The sequence below is a fragment of the Schistocerca nitens genome, chromosome 6 (assembly GCF_023898315.1).
Source record: "Schistocerca nitens isolate TAMUIC-IGC-003100 chromosome 6, iqSchNite1.1, whole genome shotgun sequence".
NCBI lineage: Eukaryota > Metazoa > Arthropoda > Insecta > Orthoptera > Acrididae > Schistocerca > Schistocerca nitens.
The window spans coordinates 253,921,061-253,935,438 of record NC_064619.1 but is presented as its reverse complement, the minus strand read 5'-3'; positions in this window follow the sequence as shown (position 1 = coordinate 253,935,438).

Sequence of the window (14,378 nt, the reverse complement as noted above, 5' to 3'; positions counted from 1 at the left end):
GCCGGAAAAACATCCTGGAAGAACGGGACGAACGACGACTGAAGGAAATAGTGCTACGTGTCAGAAGTGCCACCCTTCCGCAGATTGCTGCAGATTGCTGCAGATTGCTGCAGATTTCAATGCTGGGCCATCAACAAATGTCAGCGTGTCGACCATTCAACGAAACATCATCGATATGGGCTTTCAGAGCAGAAGGCCCACTCGCCTCGGCCCGTCAACATCGACATTGGACTTTTGATGATTGAAAACATCGACGAGTGTCGTTTCAAATTGTATCGAGCGGATGGACGTGTACGGGTATGGAGACAACCTCATAATCCACGGACCATGCCTGTCAGCGGGGTACTGTTCAAGCCGGTGGAGGCTCTGTAATGATGTAGGGCGTGTGCAGTTGGAGTGATATGGGACCCCTGATACGTCTAAATACGACTCTGACGGGTGACACGTTCGTAAGCATCCTGTCTGATCACGTACATCCATTAATGACCAGTGTGCATTCCGACGGACTTGGGCAATTCCAGCAGGACAATGCGACACCCCTCACATCCAGAATTGCTAGAGAGTGGCTTCAGGAACACACTTCTGAGTTTAATCATTTCTGCTGGCCATCAAGCTCCCCGGACGTGAACGTTATTGAACATATTTGGGATGCCTTGCAACGTGCTGTTCAAATCTCCACCCCATCGTACTCTTGCGGATTTATGGATAGTCCTGCAGGATGCATGGTGTCAGTTACCTCCAGCATTATGCATTATTTAGACGTTAGTCGAGTCCTTGCCAAGTCGTGTTGCGGCATTTCTGCGCGCTCGCGTGGGCCCTACACGATATTAGCCAGTTACTTTGGCTCTTCAGTGTGTTAAGAAGCATGCTCTCAATAGTTAGAACCAACTGAGACACTGTGGTCGTTCTTCATTTCCAATAGTAGTAAATGTAAAACCGAAATTCAAATGTAGCCGTACTTCCTGTATTTTCGTCAGTTCGTGTCCTTAGAACTGCATAATACGCTTGAAACATCACATTTTGGACTTACACTTAGAAGTTTGTCCTTGCAAAGAGAAACGCAAATCACAGAAGACAGACAACAATTATCAATGTTCAGAATGTGCCTGCTAGATTACACTAGAGTCACACACGATGTTTCTTTACTCAGAAAGCAAATAAACCAGATTATTATTTTTATGAAACCACCATGACTCATCTACTGTAAGGCCACGTCTTAGAGACCATCCGCTTACAACAGTAACAGTGGCAAAGTTGCTGAAAGTTTTCACAGTACAATGCTTGACTATAAACCAGTATTCATGAAGGAGTATACTGAATTTTTTGTAGGCACTTCACATTGTTTCATTATACAGATTCTTCGCATTACATAACAATCAGAAATTACTAGACATTCTGTCATCGATTAGAGGGTGTTCCTCAAGTTGGCTGTCTGTGGCACTGATAGCCAGCAACTCAAATTTGATTGCGAAACGACGTATCCGCAATCTTATTTGTGGTTCAAATGGTTCAAATGGCTCTAAGCGCTATCGAACTTAACATCTGAGGTCATCAGACCCCTAGACTTAAAAGTACTTAAACCTAACTAACCTAAGGACATCACACACATCCATGCCCGAGGCAGGATTCGAACCTGCGACCGTAGCAGCGCGGTTCCGGACTGAAGCGCCTAGAACCGCTCAGCCAAAACAGCCTGCTTCTTATTTGTGACTGAAAACGTAAAAATAACTGCGTCATCGCCCCGAGAACGTGAACGCTGTATGCATGGCAGTGCGTGGCAACAGTGACTGAAACTAGGCCTTCCGCAACAGACACTCAGGTTGTGACATCTGACGTCACGCGCCTCGGGTGAGGTGACGGATGGGCTCCGGTTTTCACTTTTACCGTACACAGTGATTCACCCGCGTGCGTCTGCCCTGTCCTGTCCTACAGCTCGAGCGTTGACGGTAACACGCGCTGACGTCACGTCTACCCCGCCTGACATACAAATATATTTGTCGTCGCTCAGCCACGAACTCCGCCCACATGTAAGCGTCACATTATTAATGGATTCGTTCCTTGTTTCCGCTGTGATATTTCCATTAGGTGATTGTATCTCCTTCACGTGTTATTTATGGGCGCTTCCTACCTACAAACATGACACCCTATTAGGCTTGACTGCGGACAACAGCGTCACCTGCTGCTGCGGCAGCCATGTACATCGTCGAGCACCGCCCAAACGCTGTCTGTTGATAGAACTGCTGTCAGATGAATTTCTGGCACGATGAGACGTAAAAATACCACGTAAGTCTTTCCATTGCATTAGGGTGTTGGTAAAAGCGCACACAACGGAGTGAGGTCAAAAACTGTGGAGACCGACAGCCTGGATGCTGGTTAGAAATCTGCGACTCCAGACAGATATCTGTTAGCCTCAATTTCGGCGGTTTTGCGAAGATGCCAGCTCAAAACCTGTTCTGCTAAAGAAAAATGTACAACGCTGTTCCAGTGGCCTTAGGCGGTTTGGCAGACTACGAAAGTTTGGAAAGACGATAAGCCGTAAAGATATTCGTCACAGTTATGATTGGTTTGATGTCACTCGGCGTCCGTAAGTGAACCGAAAACTGACGAATCGTGACCAATGAAGTGAAATACAGTTCCTGGTTAGGGTGTGATGATTTAATAGTGGAGATCATAGTAGCACAGGCAGTAATATCATACTGTAAAGAAAAGGGCATAAAATTTCATTCTTACCAATCCATAGCCTGTCTCTTTTTCCGTAGTATTTCCAGTATCTTTTCAAGCAAAGCGCTGGTACGACTTCTTGCTGAGGTCCCACCCGATTCCTTTCCAGACTATCCTGAATTAAACATGTGCTCTGTTTCTGAGTAATTTCTTCACTTCCGGACGAATAATTGAAATCCTATTTTCCTACCCCTCTTTTTATTTCTAATAACATTAGCCCATTACCGATTTCATCGCAACACGCAACGTTTCTGTTGTCATCTAGAATGTTACTTCATCTGTTTGCTGTTCTTGTCTCGTTCCGCGCTTATTTGATGGGAGGAGCACGAATTTCAAACTGTTTACTGATATTCAGGATCTGTACTGTGTGTGTGAGATGGCAGTAAATTATACAGGGCGTTACAAAAAGGTACGGCCAAACTTTAAGGAAACATTCCTCACACACAAAGAAAGAAAATATGTTATGCGGACATGTGTCCGGAAACGCTTACTTGCCGGCCGCGGTGGTCTAGCGGTTCTAGGCGCGCAGTCCGGAACCGCGCGAGACTGCTACGGTCGCAGGTTCGAATCCTGCCTCGGGCATGGATGTGTGTGATGTCCTTGGGTTAGTTAGGTTTAAGTAGTTCTAAGTCCCATAGTGCTCAGAACCATTTGAACCATTTTTTGAAACGCTTACTTTCCATGTTAGAGCTCATTTTATTACTTCTCTTCAAATCACATTAATCATAAAATGGAAACACACAGCAACAGAACGTACCAGCGTGACTTGAAACACTTTGTTACAGGAAATGTTCAAAATGTCCTCCGTTAGCGAGGATACATGCATCCACCCTCCGTCGCATGGAATCCCTGATGCGCTGATGCAGCCCTGGAGAATGGCGTATTGTATCACAGCCGTCCACAATACGAGCACGAAGAGTCTCTACATTTGGTATCGGGGTTGCGTAGACAAGAGCTTTCAAATGCCCCCATAAAAGAAAGTCAAGAGGGTTGAGGTCAGGAGAGCGTGGAGGTCATGGAATTGGTCCGCCTCTACCAATCCATCGGTCACCGAATCTATTGTTGAGAAGCTTACGAACATTTCGACTGAAATGTGCAGGAGCTCTATCGTGCATGAACCACATGTTGTGTCGTACTTGTAAAGGCACATGTTCTAGCAGCACAAGTAGAGTATCCCGTATGAAATCATGGCGGTGAATATATATATATATATATATATATATATATATATATATATATATTGAAATTCAAACGTAACTGCATTATAATATTTTTCAGAATGGAAAATAAAAATATACTACTGACGGCAGTAAAAAAATTGCTGAAATATGTTTGGAAAAATTCCAGCAAACAGTGTCTTGCGTAAGGCGGAACGCCTCACTGACTCGAAAACATTATATACCTACTTCCAGCGTGAACTACAACCACAGTGATAGTTAATATTCTCATTGGGTTGTTGGAATGTTAGAAGCCTTGAGTTATTTAAAACGAGGCCATATCGTGACCCGTCGAAGAAGACTAAACGGCTGCAGTCAGCTATTATTCTGGTTCTGTGTTGTTTCGCCCACTGAAGACCTGTAACTTTACGTGCGGCTGTGAACAATGGCCTTTTGTGCGACATCCGACTCCAAACGCGTATTGCATCCGGTTACATTTGCAACGTTCGCTCGCTAATTGGTTGAGATGTACGTGCATTCACTGGCAATTCGTCCCGGGTTTGAAGCCGACTGTCGTTGAGAAGGCGTGACAATTGCCTCCGGTCCTTGTCGGTTAGGATAGGTTTACGAGCACTGTTCTTACACCGTGTTACGTAGCACGGAGTTGCTGGCACAGCCGTTCTTGTAGACACGTCTGTCTGCCTTTTCTTGATACAGCATCAAATGGGGCAATCTCATTCACGAGTCCTCTGAAACATCCCTTCGGTTCAGGAATGCTACCGTCGATAGGTATTTTGTGAGAGCGCTATTGCGAGATGGTAAGCGGCAGAATTGTAGAGCTATCACAGGAACTTCCTTGAACTATAGTAGTATTCATTTTGTCCTCATTGTTTTACCGCCTCTTTTTTCAGCAGTTACAGCTGTACAAGTCATGTATAGCCTAATACCGTCTTTTGCGACTGCAATAGAAGTCTTATTAAGACCGAACTAGTTTCACTTTATGTTGATGCATCTTGAGTCGTCACTGTAACAATGTGATTGTTCTTACAATTTCGTTTGCTAGGATCATGAACAGCTTACATGCTTTAAATTACTGCTGTGTACAGTGTTACATTATTATCATTTCTCACGGTTCTGTTCTCTTTTTTTGTCATCAGTCTTCTGACTGGTTTGCTGCGGCCCGCCACGAATTTCTACGTAATTCCTGACGTTCTTGTATACAGTGTTACAGACATGTTGAAGAAAATCAACAGACAACTCTTGATGGTAGGCGTAAACTAACCTGAAAAAGCGTGGTTTCAAAGTTTGGAAGAAGTGGCTTTAAATAATGACTCTAGGAATACAGGGTGACCCAAAGGTCCGTGAACATTTGAAAATTCGATGCGTAGTGAAATAATATACGAGGGTAAGTCAATTATTATCCGGAAGGTAGTTAGAAAATTTTATTGTAATCAAATAGATAACTTACAAGAACATCAATTTTCGACATAGTCTCCTTGCGTTCCAACGCACTTGGTCCATCGTTGAACAGGCTTCCTGTTGCCCTCATTAAAGAAGGTTCTCGGTTGAGCTGCGAGCCAGGAATGCACCGCTTCTTTCACTGTTTCGTCCGAGGCAAATCGACGGCCCCTTAGTGCTTGTTGGAGTGGACCAAACAAGTGATAGAAGGGGCACGATCGGGACTATATGGAGAATGATCCAGTACTTCAAATTTGAGTTTCTGGAGCGTTTCAGCAGTGTGGGCAGCAGTATGCGGGCGGGGATTGTCGTGCAGTAACACCTTTTGACAGTAATCCTCGGTGTTTGCTTCGAATTGCAGGCTTTATCCTGGCAGTAAGCATCTCATTGTAACGTTTATTGTCGAATCCTTTTCTCCATGATGTTCCAGTACTGGACCTTGTGCGTCTCAAAAGGCCGTAAGCATCAGTTTTCCTGCGGACGTTTTTCTTGAACGGCGAATTTGGATGTTTCCATTCCATGCTTTGCCATTTACTTTCCGCCTCGTAATGATGGATCCTTGTTTCGTCTCCAGTAATGATCCTGCCAAAGAAGTTTTCGGTTACCACAGTGATCCAAACGTTTTTGCAGATGTCCAAACGTGTTTGTTTATGCAACTGTGTGAGTTGTTTAGGGACCCACCTTGCACAAACTTTATGAAACCCAAGTCTGTTGTGTATGATTTCGTAGGCAGATACATGACTAATTTGCAGACGATGTGACACTTCGTCAGTAGTGAATCGCCTAAGAGAATCATTTCACGTGAACGCTCAACGGTCTCTTCATTTGTGGCGGTAAACGGTCGTCTGGCTGCTTCATCGTGCGTAACACTTGTGCGACCATTTCGGAATTTTTCAATCCATTCGAAGACACTCCGTTGTGGCAAAACACTGTTCCCGTACTGTACCGAAAGACATCGACGAATTTTGGCCCCTGATACGCCTACCGACCACAAAAAAATGGATCACTGAACGTTGCTCTTCTTTGGTGCAAATAGACAGCGGATCAGCTATGATTAACAGCATGGCAGCGATAACGAAACTAACCAAGCAGCTTGAAAATCGGAAAGGTGTAACAACAAATAAATAAAGTATGCGTTATCAACGTAAAACGACAGTATTACCAAAATAAACAAAAATATAACTAAACTGCGGAAAATAATTGACTTACCCTCATAGGTAGAGGGGTAAAAATTAACACACGTACTTGATATGATATGAGATTTTATTGAAATCAAAAAAGCCCTCAAAATGACCAAAAGGTGTCGCTTCATATGGTGCAAAAGCAATAATTGGTATGACACTTGATTTTTAGCAAATAAGATTTCTGTATAACAAATGTTAAGATTTCAGCCGTCATTCATCCACAGTACCTGTAGTCAATGGACAATGTTGTGAACAGCACTATACGGCATGTCAGTAGCTATGGCGTGGAATAGCCGTTGACTGTTGTCTTTTAGTATCCCTCATGAGGTCGGGCGATCGCGGTAGACTTGCGACTTCAGGTAGCCCTACAACCAAAAATCACAAGGATTGAGGTCTGGGGAATTGGGAGGCCAAGTATGACGGAAATGGCGGCTCAGAAAGCTATCCACAACGAACGAGGTGCGCAAGAGACTTTCACATGTGTAGCAATATGGGGAGGAGCGCCATCCTGCTTAAAAATCGTACCTTCCAGCAGGTGTTATCAGCCAGACTAGGGCTGATGCCATTCTGAAACATATGGGTGTACCTCACACCCGTCACGCTGATATCCTGAAAAGGAGCACGCCACATTTCCCTAAGATTATTCTAGGGTTTTCGGTAGCCCATGTTCTGCAGTTGTGTGTATTCTCATGGAGCGTCAATAACATGTTCCTGTACTGCACCGTTTGTTGGCTGGTTTTTGAAACAGACTTTTGGGTCACCCTGTTCTACAGCCCCCTACGTATCACCCAGAAGAGATCGCGAGGAGAAGATTAGATTAATTACAGCACACCAGAAGTCATTTAAACAATCGCTATTCCCGCGTTCCAAATCTCTAACAACTGGTACAATGAGTATCCTATGCCATGCACTCCACAGTGTTTTACAGTATAGCTGTAGATGTAGACATGTGTACGGTTTTATGACACAACTCTGTCACGGACATAGAATATATTTACTATTTTGAGTTTTGTAGGCCCACTGTCATCTCGCCGTTTCGTGTACATTGTTTTGGTATGATTCAAGTGGTCCAAATAGCTCTGAGTACTATGGGACTTAACTTCTGACGTCACCAGTCCCCTAGAACTTAGAACTACTTAAACCTAACTAACCTAAGGACATCACACACATCCATGCCCGAGGCAGGATTCGAACCTGCGACCGTAGCGGTCGCGCGGCTCTCTCGCGGCTCCAGACTGCAGCGCCTAGAACCGCTCGGCCACGACCCGGTCGGCCGATGGAATGGGACGTGCCCCCTATTGCTCTGTGTGTCTGTTTATATTTATCGAATAGTGTGTGTCTGTGTGCTTGTATTTATGTACATGTGTATGTCTGTAATTTTGTTTTTCTTATTTCATTTTTAATTTTTTATTTATAAATGAATTTTTACGGGGAACGTTATGTCCTCGTTTTGTGTGTGTGTGTGTGTGTGTGTGTGTGTGTGTGTGTGTGTGTGTGTGTGTGTGTGTGTCTGTGTGCGTGCGCGAGTTGCATGTAGGGAATTATTATGTCCCAACTTTCTGTAGAATTTATTTCTTGACTGTGGTACAGAGGGCGGTGAACTAGAGTGGTTACATTGCCTAGTTTATAATATAATTTTTTAAGTAAAGCACATTGGCAGTAGTTGCTGACAACAACTTACCTGAAGGGCTGAAGGTATTGCAAAACAGTCGCCAGTCATCGGAGCTCATTTATAAACGCGACTCGTCAGTGATGACAATTCTACTCCAGTCAGTGGAATTCCAAGCCGAAGGCGTGTCTGGAGACGCCCCAGACAGCGATGGGATACCAATCTGACTCGCCACCATACAGCCCGACAACCAGGAATGTTGATCTGAAATGACATTTATTTTCATAGCAGGATTCCATTGGTTGTCATCTACGGCACTCTCACAACACAGCTGTACGTCAACGATATCTTACGTCCCATTTTGTTACCGTTCACCTCAAGACAACCCTGGGCTTACATTTGAGTTAGATAACACCCGCCCGCACACGGCGAGAGTTTGGCCGGCCGGAGTGGCCGAGCGGTTCTAGGCGCTTCAGTCTGGAACCGCGCGACCGCTACGGTCGCAGGTTCGAATCCTGCCTCGGGCTTGGATCTTTATGATATCCCTAGGTTAGTTAGGTTTAAGTAGTTCTAAGTTCTAGGGGACTGATGACCTCAGAAGTTAAGTCCCATAGTTGTTGTTCGGTTGTATTTGGGGAAGGAGACCAGACAGCGAGGTCATCGGTCTCATCGGATTAGGGAAGGACGGGGAAGGAAGTCGGCCGTCTCCTTTGAAAGGTACCATCCCGGCATTTGCCTCGATCGATTTAGGGAAATCACAGAAAACCTTAATCAGGATGGCGGGACGCGGGATTGAACCGTCGTCCTCCCGTAAGTCCCATAGTGTTCAGAGCCATTTGAACCATCTTAATGGCCAGAGTTTATACTGCTTTCTTCGTTTTTGCCAAACCCTGCCTTGGCCAGGAAGGTCGCCGGATCCCTCCTCATCTGAGGACGTTTGAAGCGCTATTGACATTGCTCTTCAACCAGCTCTGGGTTTTGCCAGTTTGACGGAATTGTACACCATAATCTTCAGGAGGACACTCAGGAAATCTGCCAACCAAGGTCAAGCCGGATAACTGCTAGCATAAGGACCAGAGAAGGGCCAACACGTTATTAGTTTGCTCAAATTCGGATGTCCCGGCTCCTAAGTTTCTGAAATTATCCCCTCGTTTCTCCATTGAGCTCTTTCTCTTGATTAAATCATCCAGTTTTCCCGAAATTGTAATCATTTGTTTGCCTGTACATGTACGTCACATCTATCGATTTCCGTCCCATTCTTGTGTGTGTGTGTGTGTGTGTGTGTGTGTGTGTGTGTGTGTACATGAATTCCCTGACAGAGGGTTTGTCGAACCAAACCACCTTCTGGACTGTTTCTCTACCGTTCCACTCTCCGAAACGCGTATGGGAAACATGAATGCTCAAATATTTCCGTACGAGCCTTGATTTTTCTTCATTTATTATGATGATTATTTCTTTCTATGCAGGTAGGCGTCAATAAAATGTTTTCGAGTTCAGAGAAGGCAGTTGTTTGGAATTGCTTGAAAAGATCTTTCCGTGAGGAAAAACGCCTTTTTTTAAAAAAGAAATTGTAGTCTCCACAACTCACTTTCATATCGATGACACTTTCTCTGCCATTCCGCTGTAGTACAAAACGATGTGCTCCGTCAATCCTATCCGGTTAGGATTCCATAAAGCACAGCAACACTCCAGCTAGAGTATGTAGTCTTTAGCAGACATGTAGCAACTTTTAAGAGTTCTGCCAATATAACGCAGTCTTTGGGTCATCTTCCTCACAACGTTTTCTACATCATCGTTGAAATTTAAGTTGTTCATAATGGCAATTTCTAGGTATATAGGCGAACTGACGGGCTTTAGATTTGTCTGATTTATGTGTAATGCAAGTTTTAACCGATTTAGAAAAACTATGACCTTTTATAAAAAAAAAAATGGTTCAAATGGCTCTAAGCACTATGGGACTTAACATCTGAGGTCATCAGTCCCCTAGAACTTAAAACTACTTAAACCTAACTAACCTAAGGACATCACACAGATCCATGCCCGAGGCAGGATTCGAACATGCGACCTTGGCGGTCCCACGGTTCCAGACTGAAGCGCCTAGAACCGCTCGACCACTCCGGCCGGCCACTTTTTACACCACACACATACCGTGTCTAAATCATTTTGCAATTGGTTTCGAACTTCGTATGATCTGAATAGATGCTAAATCACTGCATCATATACAGGCAGTCTAAGAGGGCTGCTCGGATTGTTTGTATAGATTACGAACAGCAGACGGCGTATTACACTTCACTGAGGACCGCCAGATAACACTTCTGTTTTACTTGAAGATTTTTCGTCGATTACTACGAACTGTGGCTTTTCTCAGAGAGAAAACATAGCGCTTCAATCTAAATTCAGCTGTTTGTTAAACGCTAGTTTAGATTCTTATTAAGCTATTTCGCAATTAAAACAACTGTTATTGCCTAATCATACGTTTAGTAATGAAAAGTCTTCGCATGTACCTTTTGTAGCTACCCACAAGCATGTAGACGTCACAGATACAGTATTTATCCCACTAGTCGGCATGGCCGTAGGCAGTGTGCACTTAAGGGGCATGTTCTTGCATAGTAGCAATAATAGCAGCGCACCAGCGAATGAAAGAATATATTTTCCTCTCTCGACATCAATTATAAAGCTATACGCCACGAAGCAAGTAAATGGATAAAGTTTGGGAACGGTTAATCGTTACGTGTATTTTTTGAGAGGGAGTCCGTACAGCCGTCTCACAGAACAAAAGGATCCGGTCCCTTTTAGCCGGTAACATTAAATTTATGTGTTTGTTTCGTCATTCAGCGCCGTCACGTATACACTGAACAGTTAAGTTCATTTATACAATTTTTAACATAATTTTCAACTACGCCACCTTCATAATCATGTAAAGCCAACAACGGATATTATTTTCTCCAGTATTCTCTGTATCATACGGAGGTTCCAGTTCTTACTTTTAATTTCAGTTGACTTTGCAGTACCAAAGATTAACAACTTTTATACACGTCTTATTCCGATCTCCAAGTATGATAACCTACCAAGAGTGGGCAAAACGTGAGTTCTGATTTTGTGTATGGATTGAACGAGAATGGGCAACGAAATCAGTCGTGTTCTTGACCAAGGGCGTCGCACGCACGTACACCGTAAACGATTTAGGAAAACCACAGGAAATTTAAATGTCGGTTGTTGGATTGGAATTTGTATCCTGTTCCTCCAGATGGGGAGCCCATTGCGTTGGGCTCTGCACCGACTAACATGGCGACTGTGGTGGTACAGCAAACCTAAGGAAAAGTGAGAGCAGAATGTGTCGAATACAGTCTAATACAGAGGTTATCTAAAGGCTAGGACCTACACGTCTCTGTGGCCAGACGTTTCTCGTTACCTCTACATTTCTGCAAATGTGACTCGGCAATTCAAACATTAAATCCATATTAACTCTAGTTTCGGTCATCAAATTGCAATGGCATTTTGTATCACTGTCTGACAATGATTAGATCGAAATATTACATTTCCATGGAGATTAAATATAAGTCGACGGCTCCAAAATACCCAATTTCACACAGAAACGTAATATTCATGATTCCAGAATAGATAATCAGGAAATCGTGAGCATTTTCAAACAAAATCAAGATTTTCTTCAAGGAAAAAAATTACATTTAGTTTTAATTGCTCTGTTATTGTTTCTTGATTTACTTATAGTTAAAATTATGAACAAACAGAGGTTTGATTCAGATGAAAAGCAAAACCGAACGTTTCATCAAGGTTTCAGACCTTATAATTTTACAGAATATATACCAAAATAAGATGATGCAGAACTATATAAACTGCGCTTGTTTTGTTATGACTGAAACCGTATTGAAACTATCTTCGTGATGAAACAGATTATATTGAAACTGTCTTGAAGACGAGAGAGATTAGCCAAGCGTAAAGTAGTACTGGAAAGGACTACACTTACTTCGTAGCAGTCACTGCATCTATCATGGGTCATTTTAAGACAACAAGCCCGTCCAGCACAAAACTGCGTGGAATTAGCGTTTGCGCAGTAAATATATTCTGTTTTGGGTAATAAATTACATTTTTGTTCATATCTTAGGAATAAATAAAGAACTGTAAATTTGAAATATATCAGGGCCTCGTTCACCACCTCAGTTCATGGAAGAACTCAGCCCCTTTCAGGCAAGTGAAAATCTACGTGAAACTGTGTTATTTCTCCAACCTTTTGCATCAAGAATACTGCATTTCTCATTGATGGCTTCTATCTGTGGCTGGAAGCTCTTGTACAATGAATTAGTTTGGAATTTTCCGATGTAACGTCTACAAATGTGTTTCCTGTGTGCTAAAATTGTTGTACATCTTCACTCTTTCGCTTTACGTTTAGTGAAAGAGCTCATTTGGTTTTCAGAGACGCAATACTCGTCGAATCGTCGTTTTTTAAGAAATTTATACAGTTACGATCATGAATAGATTTTTGGGACCGAACCCCTGACTCTGAAGATATAATTGCTGAACAGTTCCAAGAAAACTTGAGTCTCATTTCAAATAAGTACCCTGCTCATACAATTATAGTCGGTGGTGACTTCATTCTACCCTCGATATGATCGAAAAATTATACTTTGAAAACCGGCGGCAGGCATAAAACGTCATCCGAAATTGTACTGAATGCTTTCTCAGAAAATTATTTTGAATAATTAGTTCATGAGCCCACTCGAAGCGTAAATGGTTGCGATAGCATACTTGACCTTTTAGTAACAAATAATCCTTGACAAATAAGTATTGTGACGAATACAGGGATTAGCGACCAGAAGGTAGTTGCTGCTAGGCTGAATACTTTAACACCTAGAACTATCAAAAAGAAACGCAAAGTATACCTACTTGAAAATCTGATAAAAACACTCTTAATGCCTTTTTTAAAGACAGTCTTCACTCCTTCCCATCTGATCATGTAAATGTAGAAAAGTTGTGGAATGTTTTCAAAGAGATAGTGTCGACAGCTTTGAGAGATACATACCACATAAATTAATAAGGGATGGTACTGATCCCCCATGGCACACAAAACGGGTCAGATCGTTGTTGCAGAAGCAACGGAAAAATATACATCAACGTAACATTCCCAAGATTGGCAAAGTTTTACAGATGTTCGAAATATAGCGCGTACTTCAATGCGATATGCTTTGAAAAATTTCCACAAAGAAATTCTGTCTCGAAATGTGGCAGAAAACCCAGAGATTCTAGTCATACATAAAGCACACCAGTGGCAAGACGCAATCAATACCTTCACTGCGCGATTACAACGGTGAAGTCACTGATGACAGTGCCACTAAAGCAGAGTTATTAAACACGGTTTTCAGAAACTTCTTCACCAAAGAAGACGAAGTAAATATTCCTGAACTCCAGTCAAAAACAACTGCAAATATGAGAGACATAGAAGTAGATATCCTCGGTGTAACAAAGCAGCTTAAATCACTTAATAAAGGCAAGGCCTCCGGTCCACATTGTATACCAGTCAGATTCCTCTCAGAGTATGCTGATAAAATAGCTCCATATTTAGCAGTTATATACAACCACTCGCTCACAAAAAGATCCGTACCTAAAGACTGAAAAATTGTTTAAGTCACACCAATACTCAAAAACGGAAGTAGGAGTAATCCGCTTAATTACAGGCCTATATCACTAACGTTGATTTGCAGTAGGGTTTTGAAACATATACTGTATTCGAACATTATGAAGTACCTCGAAGAAAACGATTTATTGACACGTAGACAGCACGGATTCGGAAAATATCGTTCTTATGAAACACAATTACCTCTTTATACTCATGAAGTAATAAGGGCTATCGACAGGAGATTTCAAATTGATTCCATATTTTTAGATTTCCAGAAGGCTTTTCCTCACAAGCGTCTTCTATCCAAACTGCGTGCCTACGGAGTACCGCCTCAGGTGTGCGAGTGGATTCGTGATTTCCTGTCAGAAAGGTCACAGTTCGTAGTAATAGGCGGAAAGTTATCGAGTAAAGCAGAAGTAATATCCGGCGTTCCCCAAGGAAGTGTTATAGGCCCTTTATGGTTCCTGATCTACACTCCTGGAAATGGAAAAAAGAACACATTGACACCGGTGTGTCAGACCCACCATACTTGCTCCGGTCACTGCGAGAGGGCTGTACAAGCAATGATCACACGCACGGCACAGCGGACACACCAGGAACCGCGGTGTTGGCCGTCG